Below are 18,160 nucleotides of genomic sequence, written 5' to 3' on the forward strand. Positions count from 1 at the left end.
CCCATTGCAAATCTTCTTCAGAGTACAGCTTGCAAACAAAGAAACCGTTCTTCAGCATATGAAGGTCAAATGCCGATGTTCCCCATCTAGTTTTTATAAATGACGATAGTGGGAAATAGGATGTTTTGAGACCTACCACATAGCCAACAATCGCCATAGACCATGTCTCAATTAACTCTGCGGAATCATCTATCTCATACACAGCAATCTTCTTTTCAGCCTGAACTTCTGGAGCAAAGAATTCCAAACTGAGGTCCGGGCTTCCAATTGGAGCCTTGAAGAGGCTAGTCCATGGCCGAGGTTCATTGGAAATAAGAGCAGGAGGTCGCAATACTTAGAACTTTAGATGACCACTTGAGAGAAAACTCAAGTGATGAGGACTTGGCACTTCTAATAAGGAAATTCAAAAAATTCATTAAGAGAAATAAGTTTAAAAATGACACAGAAAATAAACTTGAACCCAAAAAGGACCAAGTTATTTGCTACGAATGCAAAAAGCTGGGACACTACAAAAGTGATTGTCCCCAAGCCAAGAAGAGAACATAAAAGAAGAAGGCACTCAAAGCAACGTGGGATGACTCGAGCGCATCCGAAGAAGAGGAGTCCAACACCGAACAAGTTGCTCATTACTCCTTAATGGCCATCGGAGAGGAGGTAACAAATTTAATTGATGCAGATTTATCATTTGATGAGTTATTAAATACCTTCCATGACTTATTTGATGAATGCAAGATTATTAGTAGAAAATACAAATTGCTAAAAAAGGAGCATGATAGTTTTACTTGTAATTTCGATAAGTTAAAAACTAAATATCATGATAGTTTAGGTTCTTGTATAAAATGTCATGATCTAGAAACTATCCAAAAGGAAAACTTGCTACTTAAGGACACCTTGAAGAAATTTGAGGTTGGTAGCAAGTCTTTGAACATGATCCTTACAAACAAGGGTCACGTTCCCAAAAGAAGTGGAATCGGATTTGTGAGAAATCCTCACCAAAATCCAACCACCTTCATAAAAGGCCCCATTCTACATGTTCAACACCAAAACAAAAGCAACTTTTGTTGCAACCATGGACACAAAGCGCATTATTGTCCATTCAAGAAAATTAGTCCGAACAAATTAATTTGGGTTCCTAAAGGAACCATGATAAACTCTATGCAACATGATAAACGATGTAGATCAGTTTTTGAGGCACCCAAAAGTAAATGGGTACCTAAAAATTATCTTGTCTTGTAGAGATGTAAACCATCCCAAGTTGGGAGCATGAAATAATTTCCTGCTCTTTGGATACTCGATATTCATAACTCGAGATCCAAAAAGAACACGCGATGCTCCCTAGCCTAAATAACAAAAAGGGGATTAGAAAATTAAAATTACAAGAGCAATGTAGATACAATCCTATCTGATCCCTCAGAATTGGAAACCCATGATTCTCCCTTCACATATCCTCTGGATTTTCGAACCCATCAAATTGATTTGTTCGAATCCAACTATATCATGAACTTACGTCTTGTAAGCAAAGTTTGTCATGGACTTGTAAAGCTTACCAACTTGGATAATCTATCATAAACATGCATACGACATTTGAAGTAGAGTATGCACGTCACTAGATCTATCTTGATCATGCAAAATTTCTCATCTTAAAATGAAAATTCTTACGTAATTACGTAAGTAAAGTTGACTGCTCCAAATAAAAATTCTTCATAAGTCAAAAACATTCAAATCAGATCACACAGTAGTCAAAACGAGTGCTCACCGCCTGCAAGCGGTGGCACCGCCCTAGCTGGAGGTAGACTTCCGACTATCACTTATTGCAAGCGGTTGCACCGCCCCAGCTAGTGGTGCAACCGCCCACAATCCTGCCCCCTTTTAAACCAAGCTAGGGCTAGTGGTGGAACCGACCCCAACTCACTCCCTTCCCCTCTTTACTCTCCCAAAGCTTCTCCACCTCTATTTCTCCCCTCTTAGCATCCCAAATACTCCTCATTTCGAAGTAAAAGATCAACAATCTCTCCTCTTGAAGATCTCACTTAAGGTATTCTCTAAGAAGCCTCTAAATTCTATTTTTGATTCACTTACTCTTGCTCATTACTATCCTCTTAAATAACAGTAGTTATGGGCTCTAGAAAATCCTCAAGGGACAAAGGGAAGAGGAGATTAGTGGAAGACTTTGATCTTACCCTTTTCGATTCAAAATATCATGCTAAAAAATTTTCCTCTTTCGAATTTAGAAGTGTCAATAAGGGAAAACATGTAGATTTAGATGAACTAAGAGACTTAGAGACAATCCAATGGTTTGTAAACCTAGATCTACTCCCTATTTTACAAATTAGTGAACACATCTATCCAAGACTTGTTGACTGTTTTACAACAATCTATAAGTAGATGAAGAAGAAAGAATGTCTACCTATCTCTTAGGACAACACATCTCCATTACGGATAAATTCATTTGCAACATGATAGGCATTCCCGTAAAAAATAGAGGACTTTATTTTAGAGGATCGTGGGACAATGAAACAGTTGGGACAACATATGTTGAAGCCTTAGGAACAGTTTTCGGTAATCCCAACCTAGTGATAGTTCCTAAAAGTTGTGAACATCTACTACCACTAAATACAAAAGTACTTCATCATATCCTAACTAGCACCATTCTCCCTAAATAATACCATCATGATGAAGTAAGTCAAATGGAATTAGGAACCATGTATTGGATCATGAAAGGACATAACATTTGTTTTGGATACCTTATACAACAAAACATGATAGAACTATTTAAGAGAGACATGATGCTTCCATATGGTGGTATAATCACTAGAATACTTAAAGCCTACGATATTCCAATACCACCCGACGAAGAAGTGATGAAAGTAGATAGGTTTAGCATAATAAACAAAAATCTACTTCATCGATTGAGATGTGTTTATAGAAACGGTAATTGGGTTAGAATGCCTAGAAGAACCGATCCCCCTCAACCTGAACCAGAACCTGAAACACCAGCCTTTAGGGGTACTCAATCTCCTTCGATCTGTCCCTTTGAGGAAACACATCCATTTGGGCAAGCTCCTGCATAATCTATCGAAGACATTGGAATTCAGATGGACCGATTTGAACAAAGACAAGATCGGCTTAAACATCGACAAGATCAAATCCTATTTGAACTACAGCAAATTCATTGACAAATTGACTCTTTATTTAGGCACTTTAATTTTCCACCTCCTGAATAAGCTTGTATATGTGGACACAATCACCTCTTGTTGTAACAATTATGTTGTTGTAAACTCTTTATATTACTCACCTTGATCATAATGCCTTGATGACTACTAATCGCTGATATGGTTACTTGATGTATTAATTGGTGAGAATATGCTCAATCTCGTTACTCATTGTCGGATTTCATGTTTCTATAATGCCTACTTTGAAAACCTCGTGTCTTGGTAAATATGATATGAGAAAGTAACATAGTCATGAAATTGATAAGACATTACCATGATGTTAAATATTACCATGATATTGATGTATTGCCATGATGTTGATGTGTCCGAATGCATAAATTTGTTAAAATTATTATTCGGACTTTATTGATTGAATGATCAAATCACTTAATTGCCATTACATGCCTAAAATGACATACAAGAAATTTCCATAACAATGAGTATGTCTTCATGATTGTATAGTCTTGTCCAATTGCATAAAAGTGTTAAATTAAATTTTCAGTTCCAATCGGATTTCATACATTATTTTCTTTCGGACTTAATAAACATATGTCACTTATAGTTTGATTCACATCATTGATTTTTGACAAATAGAATCATCTAGCAAATGCATATCTTTTAGACTTATCATATGAAAAATATTCTCCTTGAGAAATAGATTTGATGATTCCTTCTTATAAAAGGAAGATATTTTTATGTGCAAGGATTTGATTTACACAAATATCCTGATCCTTGTAAAGCATGCCTTAATATCCTATCGATTTGAACTACACAATTGGCTTTCCTCCTTCATGCAAAAAGATAATAACAAATAAAAAGGAAGAAGTTTTCACTTCATGTTATGTTTTTCTTGAGATGTTTGTATCCTATCACTCTATGTAGATAAATGACATGAACCTACTTATGGCATCGCACGTATATTTAAAAGTTGTTTATATCGTTTTCCTTTTTGTTGATGACAAAGGGGGAGAAATATATGAATTGATGCTATAAATGCCATATTATTTTGAAAAAAGCAGATATATGAATTGATGCTATGATTATGCCATCATCGAAAATATATGAATTAATGATAACTATGATTGCCATATTAGCAATATGCCATGTTTGCATCATGTTAAGATATCAAGAACTTGCAAGGGAGGATGAATGAGAAAGTGACCCTCTTGAAAGCCGAAAAGAGCCATTTCTCTTGGGTGTTCAACCAAATGTGAAATACGAGGCTCTGACACCAATTGTTAGGAAAAGAGTCGGCACTACGAGGGGGGGGGGGGAGTGAATTGGTGCAATGGGAAAAATTACGTCAGTTCAAAACTTCATTGCAATTAAATCTGTTTCCGATGAAAAATCATTTCGTAAAGGTAATAACTTTAAAAGTGCACGGAAGAGTGTAGTGGATGTAAAGCAAGTAAAGTGGTTTTGTAGTTAAACGCAAACCAGATTTTTATAGTGGTATAGTCATCGTGACCTACATCCACTCTGCCGATTCCTCTTCCATCGAGGCCACCAGCATCCACTATCAGTCTTCCTTCAATAGGCAAAGACCAACCACCTTTTACACCTCTCTTTTCCTTTTAACAGGTTTAGGAGAATGTTGAATCTCGGATTTTGATGATAAAATCAATTGATGGGTTAATTGATCTAATCCATATTATTGAGTTAAGTGTGCAGGATTAACTATGATAACCAGAAAACATAAAGAAAGAATACCGGAGTCAAGTTCGATGGACGTTTAAGAGTCCGAAGAATCGTCGGAGATGTTGCCGGAACCAACCGAGAAGAAATCGGGAACCTGTCGGAATTTTCGGAAGTTCGCCGAAGAGATCGTCGGAGGTTCGCGGAGATCACCAAGAAGGCTCGGCTACTCGTTGAAGTCGTCACAAGATCGGGAGCTTGCTGGGAGTCCGTCGGAAGAAATCCGAGGGCATATCGGAAGTCCGTTGGAAGTTTATCGGAAAGCTCGCTGGAACAAGACTCAACGTTGAAAACTTGCTTGGGATGTTTTTAGTTATGTAGTTCACATGTAATTAGGATTAGGATTAAAATATAATCCTATATCCTGGTTAGGGGCCAATTGGGCCCAAAATTAGACTTGGTTTGAGCTAAATTTAAAGCCAAACCAGTGAACCGAAGGGTCTGACAGTGGCACCGCCCAGCACCCGAGAGCCAGGCGATGGCACCGCTAGTACACTGTTAGTGTCAGACACTGACAGGCGGTGGCACCGCCAGCATCGGGAACCAAAGAGAATTCAAATTTTGGAGCCTAAATTTGAATCCTCTTGAGGCCTATAAATACCTCTCAATTCTCAGCTGAGATTATAACTTTTTGAGAAGCAATTGATTGAGAAAAAGGTCTTAGAAAAGTCTTAGCAAGTCTTATTTTCAATTTGCTAGAGTGTTTACCTCCTTCTTTCTTTCTGAAAATTTGTAAGAGTGTGAACCGCTTGTAAAAAGTTGTAAGAGGGGTATTTGCCTTTCCCTTTCAAGAGATTTGCTAGTGGAATGTGGGAGCCTCATCGAAGAGGGCCTCGCAAGTGGATGTAGGTCATTTGACCGAACCACTTTAAAATCGGCGTGATCTCTGGTTTGCATTTCATTATTGCTATTTACATTACTGCAAACCTTCTTACATGTTTTATTTCCTCATTACCTTTGCTGCATACATTTACGAACACGCGTTCAAGTTAAGCTTTTCAAGTTCGATTTTTATTGTATTAAAAGATTTGTCGAAACCAACATTTTAATCTGCTGCACTAATTCACCCCCCCCCCCCTCTTAGTGCCGCTCCGATCTTAACAATTGGTATCAGAGCTAGGCTCACTCTCATATTTGGTTTGATACCCAAGAGAGATGGCTTACCCCGGCATACATGAGGGTCATTCTATCACACGTCCACTCATGTTTAATGGGTCGGATTATACTTATTGGAAGACTCGTATGAGGATCTTCCTCATTTCCATGGATTTCGAGCTTTTGACTATTGTTGAAAACGGATTTCAAAAATCTTCTCTTCCGATGAGCGAATGGAATGAATCGGAGAAGAAGGTTTTTGCTTTAAACGCAAAGGCTATGAATGCCTTGTTTTGTGCACTAGATAAAACGAATTTAATCGTGTTTCAATTTGTGATTCGGCTTTTGATATTTGGAGAACTCTTGAGATCACTCATGAAGGCACTAGCCGAGTGAAAGAGTCCAAAATCAACATCCTTGTGCACTCTTACGGATTTTTCCGAATGAAACCAAGTGAGTCCATCGGAGACATGTACACCGGGTTCATGGATGTCATCAATGGACTCAAAGCTCTTGGTAAAGATTTTACTAACTTTGAACTAGTAACTAAAATCTTAAGATCCCTCCCTAAAAGTTGGGATCCAAAAGTTATGATCATTCAAGAGGCTAAAGACCTTAAAACATTCCCTCTTGAAGAACTTATTGGGTCTCTAATGACCTACGAAATGACATGTCAAGCTCATGACGAGCTCGAGAACCCCCTTCTAAAGAACAGGAAGGATATGACACTCACATCACAAGAAGATCACTTGAAAGGAACATCAAGTGATGAGGACAGTGACAATGACATTACACTTTTAACTCAAAATTTTAAAAAATATTTAAGAAAGAACAAATTTAAAAATAATATAAAAAATAAATTTGAACACAAGAAGGACCAAGTGATTTGCTATGAGTGCAAAAAAAATTGGGACACTACAAGAACGATTGTCCCCAAGCAAAAAAGAAAGCATCAAAGAAGAAGGCGCTCAAGGCAACATGGAATGATTCAAGTGCGTCCGAAGAAGAGAAGTCCAACACTGAGCAAGTTGCTCATTATGCCCTAATGGCCATCGGAGAAGAGGTAACATATTTAATTGATGCAGATTTACCATATCATGAATTATTAAATGCCTTCCATGAGTTATTTGATGAATGTAACACAATTAGTAGAAAATATAAATTGCTAAAAAAGGAGCATGATAGTATCACTTGTGATATCGATAAATTAAAGACTGAATATTATGATAGTTTAGCTCTATGTATAAAATGCCATGATCTAGAAACTCTTCAAAAGGAGAACTTACTACTTAAGGACACCTTGAAGAAATTCGAGGTTGGTAGTAAGTCTTTGAACATGATCCTTATAAATAAGGGTCACGTTCCTAAAAGAAGTGGAATCGGATTTGTGAGAAGTCCTCACCAAAATCCAACCACCTTCATTAAAGGCCCTGTCTTACATGTTCGGCACCAAAGCAATTGCAACTTTTGTTGCAAATATGGACATAAAACTTATAAATGTCCATTTAAGAAAATTAGTCCGAACAAACTAATTTGGGTTCCTAAAGGAACCATGATCAATTCTATGCAATATTATGAACAAGTCAAATCAGTTTTTAAGGCACCCAAAAGAAAATGGGTACCTAAAAATAATCCTTTATTGTAGAAACATACACCATCACAAGCTTGGAGCAAGAGATGGTATCTAGATAGTGGATGCTCAAGACATATGACGGGAGATCCATCTCATTTCTCTATGCTCACTAGCAAAGAAGAACCAAGCAAGGCAAAATCATTGGCAAGGGAACCATAGGTAACAAATTAAAATTTTCTATTGATGATGTCTTACTAGTTGATGGATTGAAACATAATCTCTTGAGTGTTAGTATATTATGCGATAAAGGTTATATCGTTAGATTTGAATCAAATGTATGTATTATTGAAAAATCAAACCATAACATAACTATGATTGCATTAAAACAAAATAATGTCTACACCATCAACCTTGATGAACTAAGTAATGAAATGTGCTTCTCCGCTTTAAATGATGATGCTTGGCTTTGGCATAGGAGACTAGGCCATGCAAGCATGAAACTAATATCTAAGATCTCATTTAGAGAATTAGTACGAGGAATTCGAAATATGAAGTTTATTAAGGACAAAGTATGCGATGCATGTCAACTAGGTAAACAAATAAAAACTAGTTTCAAACCAAAAATTCAAATTAGCGCCACTAGACCATTACAATTGATTCATTTGGACTTATTTGGACCAATTGACACGACAAGTCTAGCAGGAAGCAAATATGCGTTTAAATTATGGGTGACTATACTAGATACACTTGGACCTATTTCTTAGCTCACAAAAGTGATTGTTTCAAGTATTTCTCTAAATTTAGTAAACTCACTCAAAACAAAAAAGGCTTCATGATTTCATCAATTCGGAGTGATCACGGTGGCGAATTTCAAAACCGTGACTTTCAAAATTTTTGTGAAGTTAATGGATACAATCACAACTTCTCTACTCCGAGGAATCCTCAACAAAATGGAGTAGTTGAAAGAAAAAATAGAAACCTACAAGAAATGGCAAGAACGATGTTAAATGAACATAGTCTACCCAAGTATTTTTGGGCTGAAACCGTGAATACGGCTTGCTACATCATGAATAGGGTTCTAATAAGACCGTCCCTATCAAAAACTCCATATGAATTATGGAATAACAAAAAACCAAATATTTCTTATTTTAAAGTTTTCGGTTGTAAATGCTTTATTTTGAATGAAAGGGATGCCGTAGGAAAATTTGATGCTAAATCCGATGAAGGCATCTTTCTTGGTTACTCTTCCATTTCTAAGGCTTTTTGGGTTTTTAACAAAAGAACCTTAGTAATAGAAGAATCTATTCATGTAGTTTTTAATGAAATTTCTGATTTAAAGAAAATTGATTTTGATGATAATCTTGGTTTTGATAATTTGAATTTAAATGAACCCCCTCCTCAAAATAGCAACTTGGATGCACCTTCTTCCAAAATTTCCTGACCCAAGGAATGGAAGTATATAGATGCTCATCCAAAGGAGCTAATTATAGGAGATACATCAAAAGGGGTTCAAACTCGTTCCTCTTTCAAGAATTTTTGTGCTAACGCCGCCTTCCTTTCTCAAATCGAACCTAAATGCATTGACGAGGCCTTAAAAGATGATTTTTGGGTTATTGTAATGCAAGAGGAATTGAATCAATTTGAGAGGAATAAGGTATAGAAGCTTGTTCCTAAACCTAGTGACCATTTAGTCATTGGTACTAAATGGGTCTTTAGAAACAAGCAAGACGAAAGTGGTATCGTGGTTAGAAACAAGGCTAGATTAGTGGCCAAAGGTTTCAACCAAGAAGAAGATATAGATTACAAAGAAACCTTCGCTCCCGTGGCTCGATTAGAAGCCATAAGGATGCTCCTTGCCTATGCTAGTAGTAATAACTTTAAACTATTTCAAATGGACGTCAAAAGTGCCTTCTTGAATGGTTTTATTTCGGAAGAAGTATATGTTGAAGGCTCTCTATGGTTTAAAACAAGCTCCTAGAGCTTGGTACGAAAGGCTTAGTTCCTTTCTTTTTTCAAATAATTTTACCAAAGGCAAGGTTGATACTACATTATTTATCAAACACTTTGAAGATAATTTTCTTATTGTGCAAATTTATGTTGACGATATTATTTTTGGCTCTTCGGATGAATCACTATGTGCATCATTTGCCAAATGTATGAGTCATGAATTTGAAATGAGTTTAATGGGTGAATTAACTTTCTTTTTAGGATTACAAATCAAACAACTTAGTGATGGTATATTTCTTAACCAATCTAAATATACATTAGAATTGTTAAAACGATTTAACATGGATAATTCAAAAGCAACAAACACCCCGATGAGTACTTCGACTAAGTTAGATTTGGATGAAAATAGTAAAAATTTCAATAAAAAAATATATAGGGGAATGATAGGTAGTCTACTCTACCTCACCGCGACTAGACCGGATATTATGTTTAGTGTAGGACTTTGCGCTAGATTTCAATCTAATCCTAAATTATCTCATCTTAAGAGTGTTAAAAGAATATTTAGATATCTTAAAGGAACTCCAAATTTAGGATTGTGGTATCCAAAATCTGATAAATTTGATTTAATAGCTTATGCAGATGCCGATTTTGGCGGATGCAGGATAGATAGAAAAAGTACATCCGGAACATGCCAATTTTTAGGATATGCACTTGTCTCTTGGACTTCCAAGAAGCAAAATTCAGTTGCACTATCTACGGCAGAAGCCGAATACATTGCTGCAAGTGCATGCTGTGCACAAGTTGTTTGGATGAAAAATACATTAGAAGACTATGGAATTCACTTAAAAAATATTCCTATAAAATGTGATAATACAAGTGTCATATATCTTACTAAAAATTCAATTCAGCACTCTAGAACTAAGCACATCGACGTTAGACATCATTTCATACGTGATCATATCCTTAACAATAATGTTGTTTTAGAATTTATTGACACAAAGCATCAATTAGCAGACATTTTTACAAAAGTTTTAAATGAAGACCAATTTGAATTCATTAGAAGGGAACTAGGCAAGTTAAATTATTCCTGAAAATAAGCTTGTCTAAATATGACAAATATCTCATCCTTTTCGTTCCTTTGTGAATTTGACTTCATCCTTCTCCTTCAATTCCAAACGACATATTATCCTTCTCCTTCTACTTTTGAACGAAAACTGAACCCTCCTTTTAGATGTATTTTTAAAATTCTGGATATATGCTGATTTTTTTTTCGAATGAATGCTGATTTTTTTTTTTTGGATGAATGCTGATTTTTTTTAAGATGAATTCTGGATAAATATTTTTGGCAAATTTGAATGATTAATCTTAATGCTAAATTCTTTCTCTAATGATTTTATGATCACAAATTGTGTGCTTCAAAGTCTCATCTCCTTTTTGTTGATGACAAAGGGGGAGAAAAAGTGATGACTTATACCATTTTGATAGCATGACTTATATGAATTGCAAAAGATTGTGTGATACAAATGTCTTATATGCCTTGCAAAATCTTTAAGAATATCGCAAGATTGATTGATCATATTGAAAGCATGCCTTACATCTATATCATAAAATTCATGTTGAAAATCTTTATCTCCTGTAGTAGTAAAAATCGTCCATTATCATTTGACTTGAAAATTATTTTCATCGAAGTTTTGTATTTACTTATGCTTAATGAGAATAACGACAAGTTCAACGATTAGAACTTATCGGTTTATGCTTGAATTCAATGGGATGGAATTCAAGTGTTTTTATCTTCTCATAATATGGCATATAGATAGGGGGAGTTATGTTTAACTCCGTCATCAATTGATTGTCATCATCAAAAAGGGGGAGATTGTTGAATCTCGGACTTTAAAGTGTGCAGGATTAACTACGATAACCAGAAAACATAAAGTAAGAATAACGGAGTCAAGTTCGATGGACGTTTAAGAGTCCGAAGAATCGTCGGAGATGCTGCCGGAACCAACCGAGAAGAAATCGGGAACCTGTCGGAATTTTTGGAAGTTCGCCGAAGAGATCGTTGGAGGTTCGCGGAGGTCACCAAGAAGGCTCGGCTACTCGTTGAAGTCGTCACAAGATCGGGAGCTTGCGGGGAGTCTGTCAGAAGAAATCCGAGGGCATATCGGAAGTCCGCCGGATGTTCGTCGGAAAGCTCGCCGGAACAAGACTCCACGTTGATAACGTGCTTGGGATGTTTTTAGTTATGTAGTTCACATGTAATTAGGATTAGCATTTGCAAACCGAAAGATGAAGGGGGGCTAAACTTGAGAAATACTAGAGATTGGAATCAAGCATGTCTGGTACAGCAATTGTGGGATCTTTTGCAAAACAAATATTCCTTATGGTCACATTGGGTTTTCTGCTAGGTATCTTTCAAAGGAATCAATCTGGGAAATTTCAACAAGAACATACCACTCTGCAGCTTGGGAAGGAATTTTAAAGGCAAGGAATTGGCTAATCAAACACATTTCTTATGCAATCTCTTCTGGAACTAGTACTAATATGTGGTACGATACTTGGGTGAATGGGAAGAGTATATTTCAATTATATGGCGACATAATACGAAAAGATCTTGGGGCTCCCAAAGATTGGAAGGTTTTCAAGTTCATTGCTAACGGTACCTGGTGTCTCCCTAATCCTATTTCTCCCGAAATGTTATCACTTTGGCCGATTATTATAGCTATTCCAATCAGGAACAACTCTTCAAATATACTTATTTGGCCTCATGACAATGGCAAATTTAGTACCACATCCGCATGGAATCAAATTAGGCAAAGAAATAACAAGTGGGTCCCAAGCAGTTGGACATGGGATCGACCGAGATCACAAAGACATTCCTTATGTACATGGCAGGCCATTCTCAATAAACTACCTACAATAGACAATATGAAAAGAAGAGGTATCTATCATGTTAACCGATGCTCCCTTTGTATGCAACAAGAAGAAACTGTTGACCACCTCTATTTTGCTTGTGATTATACAAAATGGATATGGAAGGAGATTCTCCAGCGATTTGAACTCAATAGACTGCCGCAACCAAACTTGCACTAAGAACTATGCTCAGCTCTTGAAAGAGATTATTAGAGACTCAAGATCTTGTATAGAGCAAGATCTCAAAATGGAGCACTTTACCCAAAGAGAAAAAGATATTTTTATCAAATTTAATTTTACTATTAGCTAAAGATCTTGGGAATGATGCCAAATTATGTACCCACAGGTAGTTTTGATATATCTGGATAAACATTTTCTATGTTGACTATAATTAGGAGTTATAGTCTACAGCATGTGTAGTCATAACTATCGCATTCGCACTCTATGAGTTACTTGGCTTTGTCTATGACTTGTATAGATAAAGCTATTTGTAGAAACTTTTCACATAATCAATTTACTTTTACTTACAAAAAAAAAAGGATTAAAAGATAATCCTATATCCTGGTTAGGGGCCAATTGGGCCCAAAATTAAACTTGGTTTGGGCTAAATTTAAAGCCCAACCAGTGAACTGAAGGGTCTGGCGGTGGCACCGCCCAGCACCCGAGAGCCAGGCGGTGGCACCGCCTGTTAGACAATGACTGGCGGTGGCACCGCCAACATCGGGAACCAAAGAGAATTCAAATTTTGGAGCCCAAATTTGAATCCTCTTGAGGCCTATAAATACCCCTTAATTCTCAACTGAGATTACAACTTTTTGGGAAGCAATTGATTGAGAGAAAGGTCTTAGAAAAGTTTTAGCAAGTCTTGTTTTTAATTTGCTAGAGTGTTCACCTCCTTCTTTCTTTCTGATAATTTGGAAGAGTGTGAACCGCTTGTAAAAAGTTATAAGAGGGGTATTTGCCCTTCCCCTTCAAGAGATTTGCTAGTGGAAGGTGGGAGCCTCATCGAAGAGGGCATCGCAAGTGGATGTAGGTCATTTGACTGATCCACTTTAAAATCGGCGTGATCTCTGGTTTGCATTTCATGATTGCTATTTACATTACTGCAAACCTTTACGTGCTTTATTTCCTCATTACCTTTGCTGTATACCTTTACGAACACGCGTTCAAGTTAAGCTTTTTAAGTTCGGTTTTTATTGTATCAAAAGATTTGTCAAAACCAATGTTTTAATCCGCTGCACTAATTCACCCCCCCCTCTTAGTGTCGCTCTGATCCTAATAGAGACAACCTTTTACAATCCTCTTTTACAAGGTATCCCTCTAACACCTCTCTTAGAACTCTCTCTAAGTTTTGGGAGGAGAGAACTAAACTTTCTAAGGTTTACAAGTTTAGAATTATAGAGTTTTGCTCAATATTTCTTATTTATCTATACAGGAATAGCTAGGTTATTTATAGGCCCCAAATAAATTCAAATTTAGAGCCTAAAATTCAAACCCCCGAAATTTTAGGGTACGGGCGGTACCACCGCCTGTAGCCTATCACTGGGCGGTACCACCGCCCAGACTAGTGGTACCACCACCTAGACACTCTCGGAGACTGAGTCTGGGCAGTACCACTGCCTAACACGGTCTCGAAGACTGTGTCACGATGGTTTTACTTGTTTGGTCACTATTTGGGCCTTTCTCTTGGCCCAACACAGCCCAAACTTAGCTCAACTGTCTCCTAATTAGGTTGGGCCAATTATAATCCAAATTATGTGTAAACTATGAATTTTTAGATATTTACTAAGCTAAACAAAGTTTGTAAGTCTAGGTTTCTTCCAATGAGCTTCCGGCGATCTTCCGGCGAACTTCCGACGATCTCTCGGCAATGTTCTAGAGGACTCCTAGCAAGCTCTTGGACATTATGATGATCTTCTTGGTGAGTTCCGATGAGCTTCTTTGGCAAGCTCCGGAACTTCTCGATCAATTTCGATAGTCCTTGTAACATCCCCCATTTAAAAAAAAAAAATTAGTAAATGCTTGTTTGTAAATATGAGGATTATTTAAATAATTTTTTTTAAATAATATTATATTAAATTTTATGGCTAAGGACCTAAGAGTAAATAATAAAATTTTGATATGATTTATAGAATATTCAGAATTGAGTAAATAAAAATAAAATAAAATAAAATGGAGGACATGTGTCACTAACAAGGATGAGTCACTTGTATTTATTCTAAAGATGACACCTAAACCCCCATGCATGCTTGCCACCTCACTATTTTAGCATGAGCCAAACCTAGCACCATTAAAAAGAAAATTTGCAGCCAAAGTTAGTTTGAGGAGAAGAAGAAGAAGAAGAGAAGAAGAAGAAGAAGAAGAAGAAGAAAGAGAAGAAGAAGAAGTGGAAACTTTGTTTGAGGTTTTGCATGTGTTCTAACCTCTTCCTACAGAATTCCTAATCTCTGTTTTCCTTTTAATACTTCATAATTCAAAAGATTTCAGCTTAGTACCAAACCTTTCTTTCCTTTTGATACAAAGCCATGAATCTGAAATTTTTCGGTAATCTGACTTCTATACATTGTTTTGGATCGAAATTTTAGCACTAAACTCTGATTTAGTCAAAGCCTAATCCATTTGAAAGTAGACTCAAATATCTTTATTTTGACACTGAGATTGAATGATTTGGAGTTTAAATGCCTACTAAGACTTCTGTTTCAATTAACCCTACAAATTCTGCAAAATAGGGACTGAAATTTCTGACCTTTTGTTACTAAATTGCTCATAACTCTCTAGTAAAAATTATGAATTATATAAAACTTGTTATTTTGAAACTAGATTCCCATATCTTTCTTTTGACATATAATTTAGTAATTTTGAAGTACGTTTTCCTTCTGAAATATCTGTTTAAATTGACTCTATCAATTCTGTAAAACATAGATGATCAATTCTGACCTTCTATTACTAAATTGCTAATAACTCTTTAGTGAAAATTCTGAATTATACAAAACTTAGTTTTTTAGAAACTAGATTCACATATCTTTCTTTTGACATAAATTTAGAAATTTTGAAGTATGTTTTCCTTCTGAAACATCTGTTTAAATTGATTCTATCAAGTCTGCAAAACAGGGATGATCAATTCTGACCTTCCTTTACTCTATTTATTGTAACTTCCTGTTAAGAACTCAAAAAATTATAAATCTGAGTTCATCCGAAAATAGATTGATACATCTTTCCAATGACATCTATTTTTAGTGATTTGGAGCATGCTTGGTCACTCAAACAATTCAGGAAATGTACCATTCAAATTCTATCAGAATTGAAAACTTTGTTGGGTTTTGCCTATTCAATTTTCATCATATTGGAAATTTGATTTCTGCTAAATTCTTCTTCAATTGAGCATTATACTAGTCCTTTGAAATTCTCGTATTGTTCATCCTGAAGTTGTTATATATCTGAAATTTATTATGTAATGCTTTATTTGCATTACCTTGTTTGATAAAGGCACATGCATATCTTTGTTGTTCCGCATGTGCTTCTGATATGTGTCAATGTTATTGTTCATACTATCCTTTTGTACTCTGGTGTCTTGTGGGATATTGTGAACCTTTGTCAGAAATGGTAAAGGGAGTTATGCTTAGAGCCCGCGATTGCTCTGCCGGCCCCATTGACTTCACTCAAACGTGGGTGGATGGAGCTCCCAGACGTGGGAGACTTATGCTTGGTGGTCATCCAGAAATGGATGAATCACATTATGTATGTGGTCCCACAGCGCCATCTATGTTTATTGATATGATATCCAAAGCTTTGTTTATGAGTTCATATTATGCTTTGGATAAAAATGGAATGCATGCCACATCAAAAATGACATACAAGCTTGTGTTTATTATTCGCTTCACTTGTTAAACTTTGAAATGTTTCGTTTATCATTATTATGCCCCCAAACACTCTTATGCCTTTGATATGCACCTAAATGCTTCATGTGTCATTTGATACATGCCTAAATGCTTCTTTTGCCAATGAAATGCTCCAATTTCCTTTCTCCTATTGTTATGTCTAATGCCTGTTTTTGAATGAGGTAAACCTTTGTGATTTTATATCAAATGAGATGACTTCAAATGAACACTTGTATTTCTACTTTTGTATCTTGATACTAAGCCTGCTTGAACTTCTTCTATCGCCATGGATACGTTAGTCACTTGCTGAGCTCTTTATGCTCACCCCGTTGCTATATAAATTTTTTAGGGTAGCTTGTCACGCACTGAAAAGCTAGAATTGGGTTGAAGCGGTGAAAGGCTAGAAGATTTTTGAGCTAATCTTTGATGGATGATAGGTTTTTTTGTTGTATAGTATACTTTACTACTGATGTAATGTTAAGGATATGTGGATACTTTTGTGTTGTAAAAGTTTAAAAGACCGCTCATGTTTATGGAATGATAAGTTTAAGTTGTATAAGGATAAGAACTCATGGTGAATAATTATTTATTTTATGATTGTATATATTTCTATGATTATGGATTTGTGTTGTGGTTGATGTTTAGTTGAGTTGCCTTTAGATTTTGTGAATCTTTGAGTGAAGTGGATTATGATTTATGTAACGTATAGGTTTATGAATTGTGAATATTGATTTTGAATGATTCTTAGTATCCTCAAATTGTTAGATTGGATCCTGGATTGAATTGATGATGAATTATAATATTATTGATTTTAGACAGGGTCACACCTCCTAAATGTGATAATTCGGGGGGGGGGCATGACAGTCCTCATGTTGCACTCCTTTTAAATAGTTGGCCTATTAGCTCAGTTGGTTAGAGCATCGTGCTAATAATGCGAAGGTCATAGGTTTGAGACCTGCTTTAGTCAAATCCCATGATTATTTTTTTACTTATAAAAAAAAAAACTTATAAAAAAAAAAAGAACTTCTAACGAACTCTTGAACTCCCAACGAAATCGCGTTCTTGACTCTTGGACTTCATTTTGCCTTATGCCTTGCAATCATAGATAGTCCTGCATACATAAAACATACTTCGATCTAGAAAATTATTACTAATCATGAATCATGTTGTCCGGCATGTCATTGGTCTATCGACGTCTCGTCCGATTTTTCGGTGCATCATCCTCTCTTATAGCCTATTGCCCAATCGGCCAGTTGACCTTTGCAACTCTGATTTCCTTGGCGTAATATCCGCTCTTCTTAGCCGATGCTCGGATCCATGACTCAAAGCCTTCTATTGATACGTCAACTGATCCTTCGACTTGACGTCCAATCTTCTGACATGTTTTTCACTAGCCCAACATGATTCTTCCTGCTTTAATTGTCTCATCCTAATCAAAGCTTCCTATGTCACTCAAAATGTAGATCATATCATAAACACTTAACAATTGGTTTCATCATCAAAATCCAAGATTCAACATGGTATACGGTCTCTAGGATATTAGATAGATGAGGGACTATTAGTACATGGTAATTGAGGATAGATAGGTTCAATGGATTGGATTCCCTTGTATCGTTTGGGGACTATTAGTACATCCGCAGTTGATGAGTCGAGTGAATTATTATGAAGATAATAATTCACTAAGCCAGAAGGAGTTTTGACAAGTATAACTCACGGCCAGCTCGATATTGGGCCTAGAGGGTCACACATATTTGGTAGGCATTGCGATGAGTAGAGGTTCGGAAATGAGATATCTACCGGAGCTCCCTATCTTATTGGATATCCAATAAGCCCCTGAATTATTGGATCCT

Source organism: Musa acuminata, chromosome BXJ2-3 (assembly GCF_036884655.1).
Source record: "Musa acuminata AAA Group cultivar baxijiao chromosome BXJ2-3, Cavendish_Baxijiao_AAA, whole genome shotgun sequence".
Taxonomy (NCBI): domain Eukaryota; kingdom Viridiplantae; phylum Streptophyta; class Magnoliopsida; order Zingiberales; family Musaceae; genus Musa; species Musa acuminata.